Source organism: Lolium rigidum, chromosome 5 (assembly GCF_022539505.1).
Source record: "Lolium rigidum isolate FL_2022 chromosome 5, APGP_CSIRO_Lrig_0.1, whole genome shotgun sequence".
Classification (NCBI taxonomy): Eukaryota; Viridiplantae; Streptophyta; class Magnoliopsida; order Poales; family Poaceae; genus Lolium; species Lolium rigidum.
This window is the reverse complement of record NC_061512.1, coordinates 138,547,090-138,554,527: the sequence shown is the minus strand read 5'-3', so window position 1 is coordinate 138,554,527 and position 7,438 is coordinate 138,547,090. Positions and strand designations below refer to the sequence as shown.

Here is a 7,438-nt window from a genome sequence, read left to right as displayed (position 1 = left end):
CATGATCGGCAAGGATTGAACGGGACCGTGTGTGTCTGTTGGGCTTGTGCCTGCGTGCATGTATGAAAGGAAAGAATTGATCAGTTGGCTACGACGGAAACTGAAACTGAAAGCAATCAGGATCGAGAAGTGAGTGGATTACAGAACGGGCAGGCGAGCTGACGCTGAACTCACTTTTTCCTAATCAACTGTGTTGATTGCCTCGCACCACCAGCTCTTTCCGCCCATTGTGTATAACTAGTACAAATGCCCGTGCGTTGTCACGGGTCCTCAAATTTTATTTCTCAACGCACATATATAATTCATAAGTCACTATAAAAATTCAAAATAAATCAAGAATATCATAATTTACTGTAGCGTGGTAATACCGAACGCAATAACAAGATATCATTGTTATTCATCTTCGTGGTTTTAAGTTCTAGGTCTTCTTGTTACTCTTCTGTGATAAGTTTCACACATGTGTTCTGTGTTTTCATAACTGTCAACTCAACAACCTCTCCTTTTGAATTTATTATTGTCTCACAAAACGGGGGTGCTCGAAATGCAGATATAACTGAAGAAATACTTTTTTTAATTAGTCCAAACAACACTTTTATACTCATAAATATCTGAAAACAACCTTGGATCGTAGCCTTCTGTGTAACATACAAAATGGGCTTGCAAATCTTCAATAATAGCTAGGGTAAAAAACTGAAGAAAGAGCAATCGTTAAAAAGAAGTTAATTTTTTAATTCGGTAGATTATAATTTCTTCTTATTCTCTTGTTTTATTTTTGAGTTTTGGTGAATAAAATAATTTACTTTTTATAATTTTGATAGCTACTTTTTTGCAATTTGTCATATTCTTTTACTGATTACTCTTTTGCTTGTTCCTTTATCCCTCCCTTATTTTCTAACTAAGTGTATATACGGATCTAACATATATACATATATACCGAAATTACAAATGTTGATGGATATTTCACAGTTTTCTAACTACAAACAAGTTTTCGAATGAAGGAAATTTTATGTAGAAGAGTATCGATTATTTTCTAGAAACAATTGTCAACATTTTTTTTAAAGTCGTGTGCTGCTGGGTTTTTCTTGCCCCGTAAAGATGCTAAACCGAAGACATTTTGTGATGACGATAGCATAAACTACTGTAAAAATATGTTACCTCAAACCTTCATGGTCTCCAAATTTAATTAATGTCAAGATGTATTTGCGAGGAGAACGATTTTACCTTCCAAAAGAATTATTTAATTTTACCCTCCAAGTGGAATTCTTACAAAGGTAATATAAGTATAGAAACTAACCTGATTATGCACCACCAAAATTACTGGAACATAACTCCCAGTAATCTAGGTTTTATATATATTGTGGAATACATTATTAAAAAACACTATAACAAAAAATATAACACTTTAAATTATATATCTCTACAATTAGTCATGCACTGTGGTAATTAGACATTGATCATTTACTTGTGTTAAGAGAGATTATGAGATCAATAAGTAGCATTAGAGCTAGTGTCCAGATATCCATACTAAATTAGAAAATATGATTGGTCCAGTGGCTGTTGACTTTCAATACCAAGCACACTATTTTTTTCTTATGCATTCTTATATGTCATCTAGATTCCAAGTAGTGTATCGTACATATACTTTGCTAACTTATCTGAAATTACAATAGCATCCCCATCCATATGTTAAAATGATGCCCAGATATTGGTGCAGGTTCAAACTCACCACTCACCGCGGCCTCGTCTATACATTCCTAACTAAACTAATAGCAAGTTCTTGGTAGATCTCAACTATAGGCAAGGTTGTATTTATAAAAGTACTAATTCTCAATGTAGACCTTCTCATGAACTCCTTGCTCTATATTGGTCCCATAAGCATAATTCTGGTTTTAACATGCAAAATATTATCTCTTAGCAAGTGAAATCGATATGTTGCCGTCCCTCCTTCCTCTGCTCGTTGCCTCTTGTTTTGCGCCCCCGACAGAGGAGACTGGGGAGCAAGATTTGCATGTATTATTTTCTGAGCATCAAGCAAACTCTGGCATCATGGAGACGTCCTCGATCATCTCTATCAACTGGTCGCTCAAAGAGTACATGAGTACTCCATTTCTGAAACGAATAACAAAATTATTAGAAGAACCAGATAACCTCCCAATGAAAAAACTGAACATACTGGAGAAAGATTAAAACTACCGAGTTTTTATAGTAGTATCAAATTTGCACAAGTACAAACCATTTAGTTAGTCAAAAACTTGGATTGCTTGATTTTGTATGGAGCCTTCATTTGCATCCAACATAAATGAGCAGTGAGGATGGACAAGAAAAATAACCTCCAAAACGTCTATATATGAGTTCAATGTACCCTTAACCCAAAATTGACATACACAAGGAGAGAGTCTTGAAGCATGGCATGAATCAATTCGTCTATAGCTTGTACATCCAGCAGCGGAAGACGGGCCACATGGAAGAAGAGCACAGACGTCCGGGATGCTGCTCGTTTGTAGCTTGTACATCCAGCATGCCATTCTTGTTTGCGAACGGCGCAGTGATGCTGCTCGCCGTGGTGGTCAACAACTGCAAGGGCTTCCTGTGTCCATGACTACTTTAGCAACGACTGCAATAGAGGCAATACATGTACCTGATTATGAAAGCCACCAAAATATACTTTATAAATGTTCAAGCAAAATAATTCTTGTAGTGACAGAAGCAGGTAATTGGATTGATGTTGTTTATCTGGATCATATTGTACAAGTAGGATTTTTTTTATCCAGTGAAACAAATTTTCATACATGCATGTGTTCTTTCTCTACTGCCTGCACACTCAACAGGATCAAGGAAACAATTTTTAGGAAAAAATACATGGAGAATGAGAGGAAAATCACCGGGGGAGCAGCAGGTTGTGCAGGTGGCCAACAGCAGGTCACGAACATCTTCGGCGGCAGCAGCTCATGCTAGTGTTACCAAGCAAACATCACACGTGAAAGCAATCAACCAGAACAGTTTATAACCACTAAAAGAAATGGCAAAAAAAAATCCTTCACCTTTTTGGCCACAACCTTGATCTTGTGGATGGCCTCGTCGTTACCGTCATCCGCCTCGCCATTGTACTCCAGGTTGCTTCAGTAGTTCACTGCTTCTCCTTCCGAATGATGGACTTCTCTGTCTTCAATACAGGAAACAAAGAGGGAAAATCATATTTATAGCAAACAAAGGACAAACAAGCATCACAACAAAAGGATAAGAAGTACATGATAGCAGCTCACCACATTGTCATTTCTGGTATGGCAGCCATGGAAAGAACACTTTCAAACACAAGTTCAACAATTCTGTATCGAACAAATGACAGTAAATGTATAGTACATGCGGTAGAGCAGTTGACACTTTCATTTAAAAAATCATGATCACAATGGTAGCTTTAGTATTTTGGAGGTAACTAACATATTTCTTTAAGCATAGGATAAAAGTAGGGAAATGCATGAGAAAGCATATAAAAACATAGAAATAGGCAAGACATAGCACCCAGCTGTGCACGAATTAACCAAATCATATTAGTACCCAAAGCACGGCTGAACTGTACACGAGTTTTTATACTGAAGGTGTACTTGCTGCCCCAATATGAACAGAGTTGTGCATTATTTCGTTGAGCTATACATGTACAACTTAAACCAAATACAGAGAATTGATCTTGCTTAGATTATCTGTATTTTCCAAATGAGGGCGTCATCTGGTACAATACAACTGTACAAGTTTATGACTGAGGACAACTCATAATCTGCAAACTTCACTTACTCCAGAACACTTCTCAGATATCCCTTAGCAGTAACTATCACTCCTCAAGAGTTTCAAGAATTTTCACACACAAGTGGCAGGGAGTAATTATCATCCAAGTATTGACCAAACTTAGCAGTAACTATCGAAAATTCAAAAGTACGGATATACTACTCCAAGTCCATAATTCAGAACTTGGGAGTTTATCATTCATTCTTATTTAGAATTTGACAGGCAGGTAAAAGGGGGAGGATATACTACTCCAATAAATAAAGCAAGAAAAAGCTCAGAGGGGTAACAGAAGAGGAAAGGCGCAGGAGCAAACTCAATAAGCAAACCTCATACTGAGAGGAAAATAATACTCCAGGTATCATAAGCTGCGCATCGAGGATCTCGCGCCGTCAAGCGACGAGAGGGGCGTACTGGTCGCGGACGTTACACGGCTCGTGCAGAGCAGCACCACACGGTAAGGTGTAGTATTGAATAGAAACAAGAAGAAAATAGTGGCATTCAAACATAAGCATTGCTCTGTTGCTGAAAGCTGGACCTTGCACTTAGAAACGAAACCTAGCTTTGGCATTTAAACTTTCACATATTCTGGTAATTAAAAGACATTTAAACTAAAAAAAATTGAATTAAACTTTAAGAAAACGTATATCAGTTTAAACTTTAAAGATATACCTTAATCAAACACCATCAAACAAAAAGGCTGCACATTTCTAAAAGAGATATATCTATCTAGGTCAATTCCTAAGATTTACATCATATATTTTCATTTCTTATTTTTCCTTGGAACTCTGCAAATGATCCAGGAGTAATGCTATGACAAATTGCGATGTAATAAGAGCTGCCGAATTTCGTCCAAATTAAGAACGCATGCCTATTATCTGATCTCCCTTCACCGTAGTGCATCGCTCACGAACCGGCCAGTAGTTTCTCCGCATTGATTTTGTCTAAAACCAGACTTTACCTTGAAGCAATTATAAGTCCACTGCAATGTATGCAGATTGGGGAATGGCACAGACGGCTTAATATCAGCTAGACACCACTGGAGGCTTCTTCATATCCTAGGTCGCTCTGGATGATCCTAAAACCCATGTTCTCAGCAAACCACCTGATATCCAAGAACCACTTTTAGCAATTGCAGCATCAATATATTCAGACAATGGCGCTCACTAACCTTGAATTTGTTGCACGTTGGGGTATGTAGTATTCAGCGGTCAGATCTAATATCTGAACTTGCTTGATTCTTGTGGAAAACATGTCTCTGGAAGAGAAAATTATTCCATCAGTGAACAGAGCCTCAGAGAAATGGCTTAAAATCACCATGCTGCCCCTTTCTTTCTGCATCCTTTGTGCTCTCAATAATCTAAGATTAACATGTTCATAACATGGATTTATTTCTCAGGTCTCAAGTTCTCCACTGCATATGGAACAACAAACAACAAATAAGTAACCACTCTGTGCACGAGCCAATGATAAGAACAACGACGATATGTATAGGGGGATGCAGGGAGAGTGGAGGAGGGACTGGGATCGTACCCTTGTACCTTCCCTGTTATTGCTGCTTGTTGGTGGTTGGCCGTGCCTGCTCCAATGCCCCTGATCGCTGCTCCGTAATCGATGTAGCCCTGTCACTTGCCCGCGGCGACCATCCAAAGAGGTCCATGGAAGAGGTAAAATCAGACTACAAATGTTAACTAATCAAGCAAATCAGGAAGATTGGGCACCTTCTTCGCCCCGCCCAGACGGAGCAGGCGTCCGGAGGGCGAAGGACGGCGGAGATACGGGAGGCGTCGAGAGGTGGAGGCAGGTGACAGCCTCCGCGATGCTGTCCACCAGGCGAGGGCCTCTGAGATGCGAGGCAGGACTTGAGGGAGGAGACCAGGGAGATGAAGTCGGAGGACGTGGCGGCGCAGGCACGAAGTGTCGCAGCGGCGGATTTCGCCGGCGCGGGCGCAGACTGAGGATGCGTAGGGTTGCCGATGGCATCGTTCCCGTGGAACCACTCCTCCTCGGCCTGGTCTGGTCTGGTGGCGGTGACCCTTCCCCAAGGCACTGGCGCAACTTGGACGGCCTCCCGCACGTACGGCCGCGCGAGGAAGGTGGGGGCACAGGCGCACGTGGTGGAGCGATGGAGTCGGGCGGCGGCCGCCCAGGAGGAAGAGAGGGGATTGCTGGCGGCGGAACCCTAGCTCTCGTCTGGCACATTCCTCTCTAGGGCAAGGACTGTGGGTTAATTTCCCGATTTGCAAGGGACCAAAGTGCAAAATGCACAACGACGGGGAGTATTGGTTGACGACGAAAAGTTTGGTCGTAGTGGTACGGTGGGCAGAATAGGGAACATGTTCCTCCTTTTTAAGTAGTGTAGACTTGGGATGATGCAGTTGTATTCATGGTGGATCTTCCGGTGCAACCACTTCTATTTTGGATCCTAATTTTTTAAATACTCTTTTTTGTACATTAATTGGGAAGAGGAGGTTTTATATTATCTAGGAAAAATATGTAATGTTGTTCTAAAACATTCATAAAAAACAATCTATAGTGACACATCCCGCAGCGAGCGGGGAACCATGGTGGCGTGATGAAGTAAGCTAGGCACAATGCGCGGCCACGATAGCCAGCTAGGATGAACGGTGATTAAACACCATGTGAGGTACGAATTTGTGGTCGACGGAGCCATGGTTTCTTGATGTTTGACACGAGAAAAACGTACAACGCGACTCCCGCGAATAAGGCGGAAGGGCGTGGTTTCTCTCATGCGCGCCGGGAATCGGTAAATGAAAGAAAGACGCGGGCGTGCCAGTGTATAATGATACACAAAGAAACAGAAGAAATGCGGGAACAGTATTTCATTAATCATATAGATAACAAATACAATTCCCATGTGTTGCGCTCCGTGGCCTACTAGCGCGGCCAGCCTGACTAGGGCGATTGCGGTCTCCTGATTCCCGGGGCCTCGGGAGGCTCCCGGTTAATTACTCCCGCGGGTTACGCCGCGAGACACCTCCGATTAAGCCGTGTGGTCGTCTTCGTCGTCTTCGCTTCACGTCCTGCATGCATGATATGATGGTGGTGTATGTGGGTGGGCAGCGGCAGAGCCCGTGTCCTCGTCGGTACACGCGCCGCCGTAAGCGTGGCCCGTGTTGCGGCCTCGCCCGCCCTCGCCGTCGCGCCTTGTCGGTCTTGAGCGGCGATGATGGGTGTTGTTGAAGTAGCATGATGCAGTCCGTTTAGCTGGGACTTCTTGACGACTTAGCGGCATCGTCGGGGTGCGCAAGGGGTACGCCTCGCGATAGTATTTTTATCAGGAGACCGGCGTCGGTGTAAAACCAACACACGCTCATGTCGGCATGGCCGGTGTGGTCGGCGCCGTGACCGGGCCCGACGCCGAGTACACGGCAGTCGACGCAGTTTGGGCGCCATCTCACGAGGTCACGATGGAGCCCTGTCGGAGTTGCCATCGAGCGATGTCTTGAAGTGGTACGATCCGTGAAGCAGCACCACGGCAACCTGTAAGTCACAAGCATCGCCGTAGAGTATGGCGTCGGCAGCAACACGAGATGCCATCAGCAACCCGGCCACCGCGCCAACTCCTTCACCTGTACGTCCGAGGAACCTGTACGCCGTTGAGCCTGTACACCGCTGAACATCCATGCCGCGGAAAGGT

At 43.1% G+C, this 7,438-nt stretch overlaps 1 long non-coding RNA gene across 4 annotated transcripts; it reads right to left on the bottom strand.

Moving 5' to 3' along the window:
• Positions 1-2,515: 2,515 nt before the first annotated feature.
• On the bottom strand, positions 2,516-5,576 carry LOC124655071. Of its 4 annotated transcripts, none has more exons than XR_006988557.1 (6): positions 5,311-5,576; positions 4,949-5,191; positions 3,264-4,882; positions 3,042-3,163; positions 2,883-2,951; positions 2,516-2,614 (listed from the first exon to the last, which is right to left on the bottom strand). It is a non-coding gene; the product is annotated as an uncharacterized LOC124655071 (long non-coding RNA). The 4 variants fall into 4 exon arrangements; XR_006988559.1 differs by having other exon boundaries at positions 2,883-3,163; positions 3,264-3,326; positions 4,739-4,882; XR_006988556.1 differs by having other exon boundaries at positions 2,883-3,163.
• Positions 5,577-7,438: the final 1,862 nt, after the last annotated feature.